General features: G+C 40.0%; 1 non-coding gene and 2 pseudogenes across 1 annotated transcript; 1 reads left to right on the top strand and 2 right to left on the bottom strand.

Annotated features, from left to right (window-relative positions):
- Positions 1-4,023: 4,023 nt before the first annotated feature.
- LOC120529173 lies at positions 4,024-4,185 on the bottom strand. Its single transcript, XR_005633684.1, has one exon. It is a non-coding gene; the product is annotated as a U1 spliceosomal RNA (small nuclear RNA).
- Positions 4,186-9,911: 5,726 nt separating this feature from the next.
- On the top strand, positions 9,912-10,020 carry LOC120529107 (annotated as a pseudogene).
- Positions 10,021-10,438: 418 nt separating this feature from the next.
- Positions 10,439-10,576, bottom strand: LOC120529164 (annotated as a pseudogene).
- Positions 10,577-20,462: the final 9,886 nt, after the last annotated feature.

A 20,462-nucleotide genomic window follows, 5' to 3' on the forward strand; every position in this document is an offset into this window, starting at 1 on the left:
TTGGAATTTGTTTCTCTTCTCTTCCTTTCTCTTGAAGATGTCCACCATTTCTGCCTTTATCTGCTCCACCTGTCTCCTGGTCCCTATCCCTCCATTTTCCAGCTCATATGCTTCTTCCAGTTCTTCTTGAAGCAACACTAACTGCTCCTTCTCTCATTTTTTTTCCTTTCCTTTGGAAAAAAATGCGTGGCCCTAAATTTAATAATGTCCCATCATTCTCTTGTCTTACACCCATCTTTTAGGGTTTCCCATGTTTTATATTTGTTTTTGAAATTTGCTCTAATTTCTTTGTCTTCTAAAAGTAGTGTGTTTAGCTTACAAAACCCTTTGCCTCTGTTGTTCCTGTTTTCTCCCTCACATTCTGACAAAATAACATTGTGTTTAGAAAAACAGGTTGGTTTAATTTGAAAGCTTTTAGTTGTATATCTCGCATTACTTAAGATGTAATCTATTTTTGATCTCCAGTTCCCTCCTTCTGCTCTCCATGTATATCCATCTTTATCCTTCTATCTCTCTGAAGTGATCTTTTATTTGGAAGTCTTTCATCATGTTGATTAAGAACCTAGATGTTTTATCCAAGGATCTTTTCTTTTTAGCCTCTATTTGACAGTTGAAGTCTCCAGCTATTATAACTTCTTCCATCCCCTGTAGTTCTGTCCTTAACTTCTGGAAGACTTCCATTCTCTCGTTAGTTTGTGGGGGTGCAAATATATTTACAATATTATGCTTTACCCTGTCTATGTTAACAGTTAGGGTGGCTAGTCTTCCTCGGAGAATTCTCAAATCTATCTCTTGGTCTCTGAACACCATTTCCCTTTTACTTCCCCTCTTGATGCTTCTAACGTTAATTGAAGCAATCCTCATGGGTTTTGGGTTATTTAAATGTCTTCTTTCTTTCTTCCTCTTCTGGTCTCCTTGTTTCTATCGCTCTCTAGAGTGCGTGATCTCTTTTTGTTTTGTTCCTTCATCAGGGTGATTTTCGAGAAGGCTTCGACTGATTCTTTTCTAAGGAAAGTCGCTTTTGGGCTGGCTATTACCTCTCCGCTATCTTTAGTCCGCTTGTTCATTACTCTCTTGGACTATTTGATACCAATCCTTGATCCCTGTATTATAATTGTCTATTGGAGGTATAAGAGGCGAGCTTAATATGTTGGTCATCTCCTCTAGTTCCTGTTGAATATTCCCCAAACCGTTTTGCATATTTTGTTCTCTGCTACCCAGGGAAGAGAATTTCTCTTCGTCTTCCTTCTTATTCATCTCTTCCACTGTCTGAGACCCTCTTAGGACCTCACTGCCTTCTACTTGACCCTTAAGCTTTCCATCATTGCCAATAGGGGTTTGGAATAGCACAACACTATTTCCCCCTTCGTCTTCGCTTACTTCCTCTTCTTCTTCCTCTAGTCTTAATTGGATATTAACTGTCTCTATCTTTTTGCACTTATTCGCATAGAACGGGCAACTTTTAAAACTGTGGGTGTTTTTCCCCACACAGATGGCACATTATTTTTTCTCGGCAGTTCCTTGTCAGGTGCCCCAACTCTCCGCAATTTTTACATTTTTTCCAGTTTACAGTCAGCCGCTACGTGCCCTTCCTGCTCACACTGTCTGCACATTTTCGGCTGACCGCTGTAAAATATTATCCCTCTTATAGCTCCAATTTGGATAGTCGGTGGCAGGTGTTTGAGGTCACCTTCCTCACTAATTCTCAACTTTACTTGAAAGTTGTAATAGCCTGTTTTAATTCCGTGCTCGTCTCTTCCTGCCATCCCTCTTTCACCTTTACAAAACCTTCCTAGCCACTGTTGAATGTCCTCTATTCTAATTTTTTCAGATAACATGGCAACAGTGATAGAATTGGTTTTAGAAGACATGACGATGCCGTCTCTAGCACAGTGGGAGATAAAATCTGTTTCCTTTTTTCCTTCCACACCTTAAGACACCCTTCCACCAACATGCTATTTGTAAATACAACCTCAAAGGTTTCTCGATCTGGGAGTGCAAAAAAAAAAAGCAACTTGCCTGGGAAGACATCCAAGGATTCACAGCAGCATGGTGGTAGTGAACAATTTCCGGTCCATCTTCTCGTTCATCAACTGGAACCGAACTGCATTCTTTCGATCTTCCTCCGGAACCATTCTCAACCCATAGGCTCCTCTTGTCAACTCGATGGCACTTCTTGGTCTGCTTCTTTTCAAGTAGCTCAGGAACACAACCTGCAATCTTAAACGGTCCTGCACCCAAGAGTTGAAAAAGTGGTGGGCCTGCCAACCTACTTACCAAACCAGAGGCCATGAGGCGTTCCCTATACCAAAACAGTAGACAGTATCTCCTCTGCTAGGGAAGTATGACTTGTACAGCACGTTGCTCGTCCTCCCAGTTCCTCGGCTTCATTGCTCGGCAGCAGGAGGTTTTCCCCAGCACAGTCCTTGGTCCTTCGGGCTTCTTCAGACTCGGGAGCGCGCATGCGCAGGAGCTAGCTGCTGAACAGACACCTGTGTGCCCCGTATGATGGGGTTGCACCGACCTCACCACCTTGATTAGACAGGTTTCGCCAGCAAGCCCAAGGTGCACCTTGCTCTTATGCAAACCAGCCACCTATCGCTGGAGCTTATTGGCTGGAAAGAGAAACAGAAGGGTTTGGACTGGGTGGGACGCTGAATGAGAAACAGGCAGCTAACAGCTTAGCCAGGCGGCAGGAGGTAAAGCTGCGAAAAAGGGAGGCGACCCTGCGCTCCGGAGACCGAAAGGAAGAACCCCTAGGCTTGGGCGCTCGCACACGGCAGCAGAGCACCCTCGGGAAGACCTGCGCCGAGGCCGCAGAGTGATCTGGGGCAGCCCTGGGTACACGTTAGACTTGAGCCGGTGCTTGCCCTTCCTTTGATGCCACTGTGGGATTGCACGTTAGCAAGGGCACGAGGTTGCTGGTTCTTTCTGGAAGATGCCCACAGTTTATAAAGTTACAGGCTCCCCGTCTGAAGAGCTGGACGAGAATTATCCATCCATCCATGATGAACGGGATTTTTGAGGGGAGGTCTTACATTGGGTGGCGAGAGCCGACAGAAGGGGATCAGCATGAAGGACAACGAACATTCTAATCCAAAAGACATTCAGAAAAATTTCAAAAGAATGAAAAAAAAAATAAAAGCATTGGAAGCCCTCTTTTCTAAACGACAGCCCTAAGTTGCCTATTTGGGGAGAGAAAAAGGAGCACCATTCGTTTACGGGATAGCCACTCTGAATTCGTCCGTTCTCAGAAGCTAAGCAGAGTCGGACTCGGTTAGTACTTAGATGGGAGTCTGCCTGGGTTTACCGGGTGCTGTAAGCTGTTGCCTTTCTGCATGCAGGAGTCGCCCTTCACCTCATCTTTTTGTTTACCACCTTTCACCCGTGACAGAAGCTGGGCTCTTGGCTGCAAGGAAAGCGGCTTAAAATCAGTAAAGATGTGCAAAAAGGATGAATGATTATTTGTATTTTGGGGGTTGGGGGTGTCCTTAAGATAAATAAATTAAAAATAGGGCTGTCGTTTAGAAAAGAGGGCTTCCAAAGTTGCCTATTTGGGGAGAGAAAGAGCACCACTCGTTTACGGGATATCCACTCTGAATTCGTCCGTTCTCCGAAGCTAAGCAGAGTCGGGCTCGGTTAGTACTTGGATGGGAGACCGCCTGGGAATACCGAGTGCTGTAAGCTTTTGCCTTTGTGCCAGCAGGAGTCGCCCTTCACCTCGTCTTTTCCTTTTGGCTCTTGGCAGCAAGTAAAGTGGCTTAAAATCAGTAAAGAGGCACAAAAAGGATGAATAATTATTTGTATTATTATTTTATTATGGGGGGGATCGGGGGTCCTTAAATAAATAAATGGACAGACAGACAGACAGACAGACTGATTGATTGATTTTTAGAAATTCTTTATTTATTGCTTAAAGCTCCCAGAGCCGTTGTCTCACAGGCTCCTGCTTCACAATCGCCCAAGCACCACTTCCATAAGTTGAAACGCATGTTTTCGGTCTATTTTTTGAACCAGGATTATCAGGGGAGAGCGCGAACGCAGTTCCCCACTACCACAAATTATGCAGTCGAGTTTCCCGCATTTGGGGAAATCGCAGGGGTCAGCATGATGATGGATGAGCCTCGCCCTGGGAGAACTCGCAATTCACTGTTACCCTTCACCATTTCACCACCGTGAATTTTTTTTTTTTTTTTAATATTAAAGATCTTTACCTTTTCTCTATGTACTTTTATTCTTTTCAACTTTTCTTCCATTCCTCCCGTATCTCTCTTTCACATCTCTGTAACAGTCTTTGTATTGTTATTTTCTTGTTATGTATTACCAATTCATTCCTCCACCACCACACACACATATATATATATATATATATATATATATATATATATATATATATATATATATACTCTCTTTTTGTACATAACTGTATTCGTCGGTACAATTTCATTTACTACCATCCATCCCAAATCTTTTTGTCTGTTTGTTAATTCTTTATTTGACGTTTGTTGCCACACTTTTCTTACTTGCACCTCCGTTAGTTCTTGAATTTTTCTCATTGTTTCCTATGTATTTCTTTAATTCTCTTTTTTTCCCCCCACATTTTTGAATCTCCTCCCTCCCATTCATACCTTTTGTAAACATTTTTTTATGATCTTAAAGTGTTTTGGCACATTAAACGCCACAGGTCTGTTATTAGTTATTTTTAACAGTTTTGTTTTTCTTAATTCTGTCCCTAGTAAATATCTCCTCAGATCTGCAAATTTTCCTGTTTTATTTAGTGCCATGTTCACCACTGTTGCTGTATGTTTTAGTTCCAACTCCTTTTCAATGTCTGGAAATCCTTTTCCTCCGTTTTCTTTGGTCTTTACTACCTTTGTTCTAGCCAGTTTTTCACACTTCGAATTCCATAGAAATACAAAACAAGTTCTAATAATCTTTCTTAGTATTTTCTTTGGTGGGTAATAAACACTTGCTAAATATGATAATTTCGGTAAGATGATTGCTTTAACCGGCAATATTTTTCCTTCCATTGTCAAATGTCTCAAGCTCCAAAACCCTATTTTTTGATTAATCTGATTTAACATTCCCTTCCAATTCTCCTTTTCTATATTGTCATCTCCAAAGGTAATCCCAAGTACTTTTACTTTATTCGTCAGTCTTATCTTTTCTTTTGGTTTTTCTTTCCATTTTCCCCATATCTTACATTCACATTTTTTTAAGTTTAAATTTGACCCTGTGGTCCTACAGAAACTTTCAGTGTGTTGTATTACTTGCTTTACACTCCAAGCATCCCTTATTAATACCGTGATGTCATCCATATAAGCAAACAACTTTATCTGCTACCCTCCACTTCCCGGAACTTCAATTCCTCTTATGTTCTTGTCATTTCTAATCATATTCAGCAATGGCTCAATGCTCATTACGAATAAAACTGCTGACAACGGACACCCTTGCCGTACTCCACGTTCAACTTTTATTTCTTCTGTCAACCTATTGTTTACTTTAGTTTTACTTCCTATTCCTTTATATATTGCCTTTAGCCATCTCAAAAATTCTTCTGGAACTCATTTTTTGTAATACCTTCCACATATAATTATGTGTGACCTTGTCAAATGCTTTTTCCAAATCTAAGTTAATTAACCCTACATCCAAGTTTTTGTCTTTCATTACACTTATGCAATCTCTTATGAAACACAAATTTTCTGCAGCACTCCTCTCCTGTACCACACATGCCTGCTCTTCTTTTATTATTACCCCCACGTATTCTTTCAATCTGTTTGCCAAGACTCTTGCCAGTATTTTGTAATCCTGACAAAGTAATGTAAATGGCCTCCAGTTTTTTACCTCCTTTTTGTCATCCTGCTTGGGAATAAGCGTTATTAATCCTTTTCATTTTACTTGTCATTTCTCCATGTTTTTAAAATTTCCAAAAACAAGACCAGTACATTTTTAAAGTCTCCCAAAAAGTCAAAAAAAATTCGATCGGTAATCCGTCTATCCCAGGTGTTTTTCCTCTGTTGCACATTTTGACCGCTGCTTCAACCTCTTCCATTTTTATTTCCTGACATAACATTTTTCTTTGTTCTTCTGTATAAAATCGATCTATTGTTTTTTGTATTTTGTTGATATACTCCTTCTCAATCTCTTATTTTCCATAGAAGTCTCTATAATGATTTACAACTATTTCCATTATTTCTTTATTTGCTTTTTTGAAGTCTCCATTTTTATCCATTTCTTCCATTCTTGATTTTTTTTCTCCTCTCCTTTATTTTCTTAAAAAATCTGGAGCACTTTTCTCCTTGTTCTCTAACTCTCTACTTTTAAATTTTATTTTTTCTTCTTTTTTCCTAAATAATTGTGCTAGTTCTTTTATTATCCTTCTCTCCGTTTCATTATAATCCTCTCTACTGTACTCTCGTTCGAGATTTTCCTGCAATATTTTTATTTCTTCCATGTCTTTTTTGCTCTGTTCTCTGCCTTTTTTTTTGGAAAAACTTCTTTTGTGTTTCTCTTCATTAGCTCCCACCACTCCTTGTGTCCCACACCATTCTTTTAAAGTTGTCCATCCTTTGTAATATTGCTGATACTCCTCTCATTTTCTTGTCCTCTAACAATTTTATATTTAACTTCCATTGGAAGTCTTTGGTCTCGTCATCACTCCCTTTTTCTACTTCCACCTTCAAAATACTATGATCCGAAAAAAACACTGGCTGCAATTTACATTTCTTTGGTTCATAAGTCTTGTCCGTAAATATATAATCTATTCGGGAGGAATTTTTTCCTGCCCCGCACCAAATAACCCCTTTTTCTTTACCTTTCAGTTTTCTAAATACATCTATCATTTCACAATCTTTAATGATTTCTCCTAGTTTTTTTGATGTTTTGTCCATTTGTTGTTCTATTTTTTTGTTCAGTTGAACAATTAATCACCAACCACCATTAAGTTTTTTTTTCATTTGCCATTGTAATTTCTAAAAATCTTAACATTTCCATTCTCTCTACTGGTGGTGTTGGTGCGTATACATTTACCATATTCATAATATTTCTTTTTACCAGTTTTACTTTCTTTAATCTCCCTTTTATAATTTCTTCAGATCTTTTTATTTCTATCTCCTTATTCTTAATACTCCTATACCTGCATTTTTATTTTAATTCAGTCCTGAAAACACTGAGTTACCTTCTTTCCAATCCTTTGCGTACTTTTCATACGATTTTTCATTTGGTAAACTACACTCTTGCAAACAAAAAATCTGCAGGAATGTCCTTCAGAAAGGAGAAAACTATTCTCCTCCTCTCCTTTCTCTTAATACTCCTCCTTACATTTATTGTTACTATTTTTACTTTCATTTATTCTTCCCGGTATTTTGTTCTACCTCACCTCCTATTTTTCCTGTATTTACTGCTGTTATTCTTTTTTGCTTTTTTGGCTGCTTTCCTCTCTGTTTTCCACTCCTTTCATCCCTGTTGTTGTAAGAAACCCTTCCATGTCTCTAGATTCCAAAGAGGAGGGATTTGCTCCCCATTCCTGGCTGTTTTCGTCCCCTTCATCACCCTTTCTAGTGTTACCTGGTCACAACAGGTCTGGGTCCCCTTTTTTTTTTTTTGTAACATTGGGTTTACTTGTGTCATCCCAATATTTTCTTCCATATCATCCTGCCCTGTGCTTTTCATTTGCACCTGCTGAGATGATGGGCATAAAAGTGCAGATCCACTTAAGATCTCCATGATCTCTTCCGTATGGAACAATTCTGTTTTGTGAACACTACTCCATTCTTCTGTGTCTTGTTCTGTCTTTTCTTCTATAAGTGCTAAAATATCACTGTTTCGTCCCTTCTTCCTCTAATCTTCTCACCCCTTTCTTCTAGACATAAGGCCTCTGTTTCTTCATATGTCCTCAAGCTATTTCCTGGTGTTTCATTACTCTGCACTTCCTCCTTCTGATTCTTCATCTAACAGTGCAATAACTCTGTCTCATATTATTTGCTTTTACAACATTGGCGTAGGAGACAGGACAATCCTTAAAGGCATGTGCTTCCTGTCCACATAAATTGCATATTATTGGTCTTCTGCACTGTCTTGTGCTGTGTCCCTCCTCTTTGCAATTTCTGCACTTAATTGTTTTACAGTCTATCGCTTTATGACCCTCCTTACCATACCTCCTACATAATTGGGCAAAAGACGTGTCCTCTTACCACACCAATTTGTATAACCAGTGGCACAGGTACAACTCTGTCTGTTTCACTCTCCCTCTTCAGAACTACGTCAAACTTATACAGGCCATTTTTTTTTTTTTTTATCCCATCCTCATCTGTCATTTGCATGCTAGTTTTAACTTCACAAAACTGCAATAACCACGTAGGTATATCTTGGATTTTTACCTTCTCACTATACATAATTACATTGACTTTATCTAGTCTGTCACTCAGAGGTAATATCAAAAACCTTTTCAGGTTCTGATTCACCTCTTTTTCTTTCTGCACATTTCTGACACACTTGTCATATAAACTTCTATTCTTAAAAACCACTTCAAAAGTAGTCTTCCCAGGGAAGGCAAAAAAGTCACTCACCCGGAGTGAACCTCAACGTTTTTTGTAGCACTTCCTTGCTAAATTCCCCACGATCCATCTGTTCTTCTTTCAACCCAAAACGCACAACGTTCTTCCTCTCCCTTCCATCGATAGGTATCCGTGATAAAGGTCTCTCTCTGCCACCGCCACCACCACCAGGTTCAAGTAGATCAGCTTGCTTGGTTTGCATTTCCAGTCTGCCACTCCAACTGCCACAATCAATTACTTCCGCCATCTTACTTCTGTGAAAGTATAATTCGCCGCGCACAGGGAAACAGAGAAATTGGGTGGTGGACAAGCCAACCTACCCAGATCTGAATCCGAGGCCATGGGGCGCTCCCTACACCTGACAGAGAGAAGAACCAATGGTATCTCCCATGCCAGGTAAGTACGAGTTGTACAGCCCGGCGCTCATCCTCCCACTTCCTCGGCTTCATCGCTCGGCGGCGGGAGGTTTCCCCCAGCACAGTCCTCGGTCCTTCGGGCTCTTTCGGGATCCTTCGGCCTCGGGAGTGCGCATGCTCGGGAGCTAGCGGCTTCCAAGACGCCCGTGTGACCCGGATGGGGTTGCACCGACCTCACCACCTTGATTAGACAGGTTTCACCAGCAACCCCAAGGTGCACCTCGCTCTTATGCAAACCAGCCACCCATCGCTGGAGCTTATTGGCTGGAAGAGAACAGGAGGGGTAGGACTGGGCGGGATGCTGAATGAGAAACAGCCGCCCAACAGCTTAGACAGGCGGCAGGCGGCATACAGGAGGCAAAGCTGCGAAAGAGTGAGGCTACCCTGCACTCCGGAGACGGAGAGGAAGAACCCCTCGGCGTGGGCGCCCGCACACGGCAGCAGAGCACCTTTGTGCCATTAGGAAGACCTGCGCCGAGGCTCTTGGCAACCGAGTGATCTGGGGCAGCGCTGGGTACACGCTCGAGACTTGAGCCGGTGCTTGCCCTCCCTTTGATGCCACTGTGGGATTGCACGTTAGCAAGGATACAAGGTTGCTGGTTCTTTCTGGGAAATGCCCCTCTTTGTAAAGTTGCAGGCTCCCCGTCTGAAGAGCTGGACGAGATCTATCTGTCTATCTATCCATCCATGAGGAGGAATGGGGAACAGGGGGGTCTTAAATGGGTGGAGATAGCCGATTTAAGGGGATCAGTATGAAGGACAACGTACATTCTAATTCAAAAGACATTCGGAAAAATTTCAAAAGAATGGCAAAAAAAAAATGAAGACAGACAGGGGAAGGAGAGGAAAAAACAAAACAAAAAAAAAAACACAGGGATGTCGTATAGAAAAGAGGGCTTCCAAAGTTGCCTATTTGGGGAGAGAAAAACAAGCAGCTATCGTTTACGGCCATACCACTCTGAATACGCCCGATCTCGGAAGCTAAGCAGAGTCGGGCTCGGTTAGTACTTGGATGGGAGACCGCCTGGGAATACCGAGGGCTGTAAGCTTTTGCCTTTGTGCCATTAGGAGTCGCCCTTCACCTCGTCTTTTTCTTTTCCTCCTTTCACCCGTGTCAGAAGCTGGGCTCTTGGCAGCAAGGAAAGCAGCTTAAAATCAGTAAAGAGGCACAAAAAGGATGAATGATTATTTGTATTTTATTAGGGTGGGGGAGCAGGGGTCCTTAAATAAATATAGTGATTATTTAATTTAAATTAATATTTTTATCATTTTTCTAGGGGGCGGGGGTCCTTAAAATAAATAAATGGACAGACTGATTGATTGATCGATTGATTTTTAGATCTTCTTTATTTATTGCTTAAAGCTCCCAGAGCCGTTGTCTCACAGGCTCCTGCTTCACAATCGCCCAAGCACCACTTCCATAGGTTGAAACGCATGTTTTCGGTCTATTTTTTGAACCAGGATTTTCAGGGGAGAGCGCGAACACAGTCCCCCACTACCACAAATTATGCAGTCGAGTTTCCCACATTTGGGGAAATCGCAGGGGTCAGCACACCTGGAGTGCAATGGATGAGCCTCGCCCTGGGAGAACCACCTTATTATTTTTTTTTTTTTTTGTTCTAATTCAATTTTATTTCATATTTCTTTAAAACCAATATGAATTTAAAATCTTATTAGTGTTTTCTTTTTCGGCTTCCTTTGCTTACTCCGAGTACAGTCCCTCGGGCAATACCAAGGCATGCCGATTACAATAAAAATACCCATTTTTTACAATTTTAAAAAACACAACTATTGTGGCTTATCCTACCATTTACATTTCTTATCGTTCGGGTTGTCCTTTTTCATAAAATGATATATTTTCTCTTATCTGTGTCATTTTCTGTAGGGAGAAAACTTTTTGCTTATTGAGTTCGCACCTAGCCCTCCATATTATCCCTTTTATCATACTTATCCTGCCCCAGTCTTTCTCCTACTTCCCTTTTCCCAGATCTGCCAAAGATCACTATATCTTTATCTAGTTTAGCCTTTATTAATGCATCCTGCTTTACTTTCTTCCATAATTCTTTTGCTATGGGGCACTCCCACATTACATGGCTTACTGTCTCTTCCCTATGACACCCTTCTCTAGGACATTTAGGGTCCCTGAGCCTTTTTCTTTTACTTAGATTTACATTGGTCTCTAATGCCTCATGAGAAGCTAGCCACGATTAAGTCTGCTAATTGTGAGGTTGGAAATTTTTTCTCAAAACGTTCCCAAATCCTCCTGGATTTTACCTGTATTGTTATCGGCCTCTGCTTGTCCTTTTTTTCATTAACTAAATCTTTCCATCTTTTCCACACCTCCTTTTCACCCTTTGCAAAATCACACTCTTTAATACAGTCCAGCATCCTCCTATATATTTTGGGTACTCTAAATTCATATGGATTGTTATTGTTAGTTTTGTACAGACCAAATTTCCTTATATGCCCTCCCATCATATATCTGGCCATTTCTGCTGCCCTTCCTTTCCCGTTTTGCATTAGTGCTATGTAAACTGCTGTATATTTCATTCTCAGCAATACCCTTAAATCCGGAAAGTCTTTTCCCCCTTTCTTTTTTGTTTCTTCACCTTTTCCCTTCCTATTCTTTCATATGTTGAACCCCAAAAGAAATAAACATTGGCTCTCTATCCTTTTTAAAATCTCCTTAGTAGGTAAAAAGACCGTCGCCAGAAAAAAACAGCCTTGGCAAAATCACTGCCTTAATCAGCAAGATCTTGCCTTCATACTTTAAATCCCTTAGCTTCCAAAAACTTGTTAGTTGTCGTACTTTCTTTTCCATTTCTTTCCAATTACTTTTCCCTTCCTTCTTTTCCCCAAATTTTATTCCTAATATTTTTATTGGCCCTCTTTGCACCTGTATATTGTGCCCGAAATCCTCTGTCCATCTGCCCTGCAGATGACACTCAGTTTTGCTCTTATTTAATTTTACCCCCGTTGCTCCAGAGAATTCTTCTACTTCGTTTAACGCCATTCTTATGGATGTACAATTCCTACAGATCAAAGTTATGTCATCCATATACAAAGTACATTTGGCCGATTTCCCTCCACTTCCTGGTATTTCAACCCCTTGAATGTTTGGGTTCTCTCTTATGCGTCTTGCTAAACGTTCCACACATAACACAAACAGAATGGCAGAGAGGGGGCATCCCTGTCTAATTCCCCTGTCTATTTGTATTTCCTTAAACAAATTCCCATTCAGATGAACCATTCCTGTTGCTCCAGAATAGCATTTTTTAATAGCAGCTATTAAGGATGCTGGGACTTTAACCGCTTCTAGTACTCTCCAGATATATTCGGGATTAATTGAGTGATATGCTTTTTCCAAATCAATATTTATTAGTCCTATCGCCATCCCTCTACTCTTTGCGTATTCGCATACATCTCTCATACTTCCTGGAACTGCGCACACCTGCTCTGTTCCAACTAGGTTTCCTATAACTCTTTTCATCCCGTTGGCTATTATTTTGCCCCATAATTTATAGTCTTGACACACAAGGGTTATAGGCCTCCAGTCCGAGATGTCTTCCGACTCCTTTTTCTTAGGGATTAATGTGATAATTCCATTTTTCCATGTTTCAGGTACTTCTCCTCCATCCATTACTTCTTGAAATAATTCTACTATTTCATCCTTCATTAACTCGATGAAGACATCGTAGAATTACAGGGGCAATCCATCTGTACCTGGAGTCTTTCCTTTTTTTCCTTGCTTTATAGCCTGTTTAATTTCTACCTCTCTTTTATATTCTCCACCACTTCTATCTGTTGTTCTTCCTTTAATTCTTCTTTTGTCCCCTTCACGGCTTCTTGTTGTTTAAATGGATCAATATTTTGCCTCTTGTAAAGCTTCTGCTATATTAATCTTCTCTTCCTCCGTTCTCCTTATATTACCCTCCATGTCCTTTAATTGTTTGATGTAACTCTTCTTTCTTCTTTCCTTTATCTTTTTAAAGAAGAATCGGGAACATCTTTCTCCCTCTTCCATTTCCTGTACCTGACTTTGAAATTTTATCTTCTCCTCCCTCCTCTCAAATCTTTGCTATATTTTTCTTTGTTTCCTTTATTCTTCTTTCCATTTCTTCATTTCTTTCCCCTTCTCCGTAGAGTTTTTCCAATTTTTCTTGTAAACTCTCCAACTCTTCCTTTCCTCTTTTACTTTCTTCTCTACCTTTCCCTTGAAAAAATTTGCGCGTTCTAAATTTCATAATATCCCACCACGCTATTGTCTCGTATGAATCCTTCAGGGTTCTCCATTTTTTATATTTCTCCTCATACTCTCTCCTTATTTGTTCCCTCTCGAATAGGGTTACGTTAAGCTTCCAAAACCCCATTCCTCTCTCTTCCTTCTCCCCTATTTCCACGTCTATCTCTAGGAGTTGGTGGTCCAAAAAGAAAACCGGAGTCAACCTAAAGTTTTTCGTTTTAAAACCCCTCTCAGTGAAAATAGTCTATCCTGGAGGTCCTACCCTTCCATCCTCTCCAGGTAAACCTTCTTCCTTTACCTCGCCTGTTCTTTCCATTGTCTTTTAAAGTATGATCTTGTATTATTTCTAATAGGAGCCTTGATGTCTTATCTGTCCTTTTGTCTTTGTCAATCCTGCAGTTAAAATCCCCCACTATTTTATCCTCCTTTTCCCCACAAACCCTATTTAGGTTTTGCAGGAGGTCAAATCGTTCTTTCCTTCCACACGGGGCATATACGTTGATAATGCAAGTGACTTGTTCTTTATGGCTAATCTTTAAGATAGCCAAATGACCCCGGATCACTTCCTCAAAATCCAGCACTTTGATATCCTGATTTTTAATCAGAAAACCAAGACCACTGTTTTTGTTATTTGATCCTGAATAATAGGCTTCCCCTTTCCACTCTTTCCCAAAACTTCTGTAAGATTTCATCCCTGCAATTCCACATTCTTGCAGGCAGATAATATCGGGTCTTCTGGTCCTTAAAAAGCCATAAATTGTCTCCCTTCTCTTTCTTCTTGTTATCATACGGACGTTAATGGAGGCGACTCATTTTATTTTTGAGAGTCTTTCTCCTCGCTCTTCTTTTTCTTCTGCTTTTCTCCCTTTACTTCCTTGTTCCTTTTTCTCCCTTGCTCTTTACCCTCCATCACCCTCGTCAAGGCTTCTATTGGGCTTTCGTTTCGGAATGGGTTACTAATGAGGTAGGAGTTACTATCTATGTCCTCACTGTTTCCCTCAAAGGTTAAGAATGTTCTTGCCCCTTGGTTGTCTACCTCTTTCGTAATCTCGTACCAATCTTTTGTTAGACTTTCCTTTTCCTCCAAGCCCACCCCTCTCAAGGAAGGTGCATTACTCAGCAAGCTCTTCATCTCATCTAGCTCCATCGATGTCCTTTGTATACTGTTTTCAATTCTTTTTTCTATTTCTTGCTGCTTCCTCTCCACAGGGCATTTGTCTTTTCCGTCCTCTGTTGTTATTCCATCTGCCTCCTTAGAATTCTCCATTCTCACATTTTTGACTGCCCTGACCATCTCCATTTTTTTCCTTTCGTTGTTGACTCCCCCAACTGGTGTCTGGAATAGGTTTGGGCTATCCTCTTTCCTTCTCCCTCTGATTCCTCCTCATCCTCTATCCGTATGTTAATTGGTTTGACTCTACTCCCTTTGATTTTATTAGCGTAAGAGTTGGGGCATACCTTGTAATTATGATTTAATTTGCCACACAGATGGCATTTTACATTTTGTGTACAACTCTTCGTCAAATGCCCTGTCTCACCACAATTCCTGCACTTCCCAATCGAGCATTGGGATGCAACGTGCCCTTCTTGCTCGCACTTTCTGCATACTTTCGGTTGCCCATTATAAAAAATTAAACCTCTAACCCCTCCAATTTGTAAATTGGGTGGGAGATGCTTCAGTTCTCCCTTTTCATCTCTAGACAATTTTGCGAGGAAATTGTAATATCCAGTCTTGATTCCAAATTCATCTCGACCAACACTCCCACGCTGGACTACACAAAATCTCTCCATCCACTGCAGAATCTGCTCGTATCCTATTCTTTCTGAGAACATGACCACATTCACTGTCTTAACCTCACTTTGAGCTAGAGGCTGAAATGTCACTTTTCCCAAGGCCTTTTCACTTTTAACCTTATTATACACCTTGATACACTTTTCAACCAGAAAATTACTGGTAAAAACAACCTCAAAAGTTTCTCGATTGTGAAAGGCAAAGATAAAATCTACCTGTCTAGCGTGAAAACCGAGAAATCCAAACAGGATTGTTGAAATAAAAGTTTTTTCGGTCCATTTTTTTCTACTTGCAAAAGCTGGAATCGAACAGCGTTCCTTCTCTCCTCGTCTGAGGCCATTGCGAACTCCTGTAGCAAAATATCATCAAAAAAGGGGAATATAGGGACCCACGCCTCAAAATACTTACTCCTCTTCTTTTCTTCTCCAGAAGCCAAAGGAAGTATCAAAACAAGCTCCAACACGTCCAGAACCTGCCAACCAAAGGAAGAAAATCAAAACAAAAAATAAATGCTCCAACCGCCACGTCCTGAGGAAAAACCAACAGTGGTGGACCTGCCAACCTACTACCAGCAATTCGAAAGCCGTGAGGCATTCCCTAAACCAAAGCAGAGAAGATGGTATGGATGAGCCTCGCCCTGGGAGAATTTTTTTTTTTTTCCTTCTAAATTCCATTACTTAAGACAAACACTGTTTCGCTTGTCTCCTTTTTCATTTACATTTAATCTTACTTTTCAGTGTCTTAGCTTTGAACACACACAAAGTCTGGTCCATTTGCTAATTCACTATTATCCACCACCTTTCCCCACACGTGCTTTTCTCACCCCCCTTCCTCCCAAAAAATATAATTTCTTTACCTTTTTTGTATTAGCCTCTGTCTTTATTCACTTTTTCCTCCCTGATTCTCCATTCTTCCATTACATCTTTTTCACATTTCTGTAAAAGTCTTTCAAAAGATACTGTACATTCTTACTATGTATCAAGTTTCATTCCTCTCCCACCACATCTTCTCCTTTATTATATTAATTAATTTCCATTTCTCTCTTCCCATTTTTTTCATTTAATCCCTTCCCCACTAAGCCATACAATACTCCTTCCTTTGTTATTTCCTTTTTCCCTATTACCCCGTCCCATTTCTGTAATATCCCTTCCCACACCTCTTGTGCCTTTCTACATTGCCAGAATACGTGCACTGCAGTTTCTAACTCCCTACATGTTTCTCTTGGGCATACTGGAGATTTCGTGACTCTCCGTTTATACATTGCAGCATTTGCTGGTAACACCTCGTGTACCGTGAACCAACCTAGGTCTTTTTGTCTGTTTGTCAGGTCTTTAGCAGCGATTTGTTGCCACACTTTTTGGGTCTGTTCTTCCGTTAGTGGCCGGATTTTCACTGCTATTTCTTGCTTTCCGATATATTTTTTTAGATTTCTAATCCTTCCCCATATTTTGGCCTCTCCTTCCTCCCATGTATATTTCCTCAAACATTTTATAATTATTCTATACTGTTGAGGTGCCTTAAAGGCAATCGGTTTGTTGTTTGCACTTTTCCATAGTTTTACTCTCCTAAGTTCTGCTCCCACTAGATACCTTACCATGTCCGCCATTTTTCCTTTTTTATTCAGGGCCATATTAATTACTATAGCTGTATGCCTCAACATCAGCTCCTATTCTATTTTTGGAAAGCTTTTTCCCCCTTTCTCTTTTGGTTTCGTTACTATTTTCCTGGCTAGTCTTTCTGTCTTTGAACCCCACAGAAAAACAAAGCACATTCTTATTTTTTTTAGAATCCTTCGTGGAGGAAAAAACACCGTGGCCAGATATGCCAATTTGGGTACAATTATTGCTTTAACCAGCAATATTTTCCCCTCCATAGTCAAACTTCTTAGTCTCCAAAAACCAATTTTCTTATTAATCTTTTTTTGCATTTCTTTCCATTCTTGCTTTTCTGTATTGTTGTCTCCAAAATTTATTCCCAGTATTTTAACCGTATTTGAAATCTTTATCTTCCCTTCTGGTTTTTCCTTCCATTTTCCCCACAACACACAGTCACATTTTTTTAGATTCAATGTTGAGCCCGATGCCTTACAAAAGCATTCTGTATGTTCTATTATTTGATTTATGCTGCACACGTCTCTGATAATGGCGCTTACGTCATCCATATATGCGTATATCTTTATCTGTTGTCCTCCGCTTCCTGGGACTTCAACTCCCCGTATATTTTTGTCCATTCTGATCTTATGTATCAGTGGCTCAATACTTAATACAAATAAAACTGCCGACAGAGGACACCCTTGTCTTACTCCCCTCCCTACTTTTATTTCCTCTGACAGTTTATTATTTACATTAATTTTACTAGCAATACCTTTTGTATAGGGTTTTTATCCAATCTAACAACAATAAAGGTACCCCTATTTTCTGAAGGATTTCCCACATATATTTGTGGACAACTTTTTATCGAACGCTTTTTCCAGGTCTAGATTAATAACCCCAACATCCATATTCCTTTCTTTCATCAAACAGATACTGTCCCTCACAAGACACAAGTTTTCTGCTGCACTCCTCCCTGGTACTACACATGCTTGTTCTTCCCCAATCACATGTTCAATTTTGTCCTTTAAGCGATTTGCCAAGACCCTTGCTAAAATTTTATATTCTTGGCAGAGTAGAGTTATCGGCCTCCAATTTGTAATATTCCCTGTCTCCTCCTCCTTGGGAATAAGAGTTATTATTCCCGTCTTCATTGTTTTAGTCATTTCTCTCTCCTTCAAGATTTCTCGAAATAGACTCAACATATCTTCTCCGTATCTCCCAAAAGGTCATATAAAATTCATTCGGTAGCCCATCAATTCCCGGTGATTTGCCGCTGCTCCCCATTTTCATGGCTTTCTCTATCTCTTGTTGCAGCTCTTCTTTTTGTTCAAATGTAAAGAAACGGTCTATAGTTTGCACTAAATCTTTAACACACCCTGTGTCTATATCTTTCTCCTTATACATTTCTTCATAAAATGTTGTTATCCTTAATATTTCTTTGTTCCCATTTTTCACTCTTCCATCTTTATCTATCAGTTCTTTTATCTGTGTCTTGATTCTTCTTCAAGAAGGTGAAGGAGAGAAGAAGGGAGAGCATTTCTCTCCTTCTTCTTGCTCTCTGACTCTGCTCTGGAACTTTATTTTTTCTTCTTTCTTCTTATATACTTCTTCCATTTCTTCTTTAATTATCCTTATCTCTGTTTCAGTTTCCTCATCTCGCAAATTACAGCTATACAATTCTTCCAGTTTTTTTTGTAAACCTTGTATTTCTTCTTTCTCCTCTCTTTTCTTTTGTTTACCTTTCTTCTGAAAGAAAGCTTCTGTGTTTTCTTCCATTAATTCCCACCATCTCTTTTGGCTCCCGCACCAATCTTTTAAGGTTTCCCACTCTTTATAATATTGCTTATACTGCTTTTGAGTTCTTTTATCTTCCAACAACATTACATTTAGTTTCCAAAGAAAGTCTTTTGATTCCTCTTCATTCCCTTTTCTTACTTCTGCCTCTAACATTAAATGGTCAGAGAAAAAAACTGGCCTTAAGCACACAGACTTTGGGTCAAAGTTTTTATCAACCAATATGTAATCGATTCTCGACGATCTTCCTCTGGTTCCTCTCCATGTGTCTCCTTTTTCACTTCCCTTCAACGCCTGGAAGGCATCTATCATTTGACAGTCCTTTATAATTTCATTCAATTTCCTTGTTGTTCTATCCAATTGTTGCCCTCTCTGCTCTGGATCACTCACGCAATTAAAATCACCCACCACCATTAAATTATTTTCAGCTGCCATTGCTATCCCAAGTAACCTAAGCACCTCCATCCTCTGAACAGTTACCGTGGGAGCATAAATATTAATCAGTTTAATTACATTGGTTCCTATTGCCATATGTACTTTCATTAGTCTTCCCATGACTATTTCTTCATATTTTTTTATTTCTATTCCTTCAGTTTTTATTAAAACCCCTAGCCCTGCATTTTTTTTTTCATTCGTCCCAGAAAAACAGACTCCCCACCTTTCCAATCCTCTTCATACTCTTTGTATGATTCTTTAAAAGGTATGCCACATTCCTGTATGCACACTATGTCTACTTTTAGGCTACTCAAAAAGGAGAATACCAATTTTCTCCTCTCTTTCCTTTGAATGCTCATAACATTCAAAGTGGCTATTTGTATCTTCATTTTTTTTTAAACATCGTGTGGTCTGCCTCCCCTCCTATTTTCCCTTTAGTTACGGTGAGAATATTTTTCTTTGGTTTCTTTGCAGCTTTTTTCTCGGTTTTCCATTCCTCTACTCCCTTCATCCTTGTCGTACATACAAATCCTTCCATATCCTTTGCCTCCAAATACGAGGGTGCTAGACCCCATTCCTGTACTTTCCTCCACCTTCGTCCTATTTTTTCAGGACTAGCTGGTGATAATAAGTCTGTCCCACGTTTTTTTTGTAAACCAGGGTTAACTTGTATCGCTTCTTGGTTTTCTTTTATCTTTTCCAGACCTAGATTTCCTACCATTTCCTGCTGCGGTGATTGACACAAACTTGCCGCTCCACTTAATATTTCCATAATCTCTTCGGTATGGAATAAAATATTTTGCGATGACTGCTCCAGTCTCTTTTCTACTATCGTAGTCTCTGTCTTCTCTCCCAGAAAAGCCAAGGAAATCATTTTCTCCACTATTCTTAAATTCTTCTTCTTCTTCGTACTCTCTCCTCCTTGTTCCTGCAGAATTTATGATCTCTATTTTGTCATCCTTCCTCCTCTCCGCTCCTTGCAAACTTTCGCTTTTAGTTTCTTGCACTTCCCTCTCTTCCTTGGACTCTTCATCTAAAAGTGCTATCACTTTCTCCTCATTCCTCCCTTTCCTCCTAACTACGTTGGCATAGGAAACTGGACAATCGCGAAATACGTGTGCCTCCTGCCCACATAGATTGCATTTTATCGGTTTTCTACATTCCCTTGTACTATGTCCCTCCTCTTTACAATTTCTGCACTTAATTACCTCGCACTCCACAGCTTTATGTCCTTCGCTTCCACATCTTCTGCATACTTGCGGTTGGCCTGGGTAAAAAACATGCCCCCTCACTGTCCCAATTTGTATAACTGGAGGCAAATGTCTCACCTCTTTGGTTTCATCATCTTTCCTCAAAACCACATCAAACCTGTATAACCCATTCTTTATGCCGTCTTCATCTGTCATCTGCATACTTGATTTAACATCACAATATTGCAAAAGCCAAGTTGAAATATCCTGCATTCTAACCTTCTTCGTATACATAATGACATTTATTTTTTTATCCAGCCTATCACTTAAGGGTAAGATTAAAAATCTTCCTAAAACTGGATTATCATTTTTCTCCTTACTCACAGTTCTTCAGACACTTATCATATAGCCCTCTATTCTTAAACACCACTTCAAAAGTGGTCAT

This window comes from Polypterus senegalus, chromosome 4 (genome assembly GCF_016835505.1).
Source record: "Polypterus senegalus isolate Bchr_013 chromosome 4, ASM1683550v1, whole genome shotgun sequence".
Classification (NCBI taxonomy): domain Eukaryota; kingdom Metazoa; phylum Chordata; class Cladistia; order Polypteriformes; family Polypteridae; genus Polypterus; species Polypterus senegalus.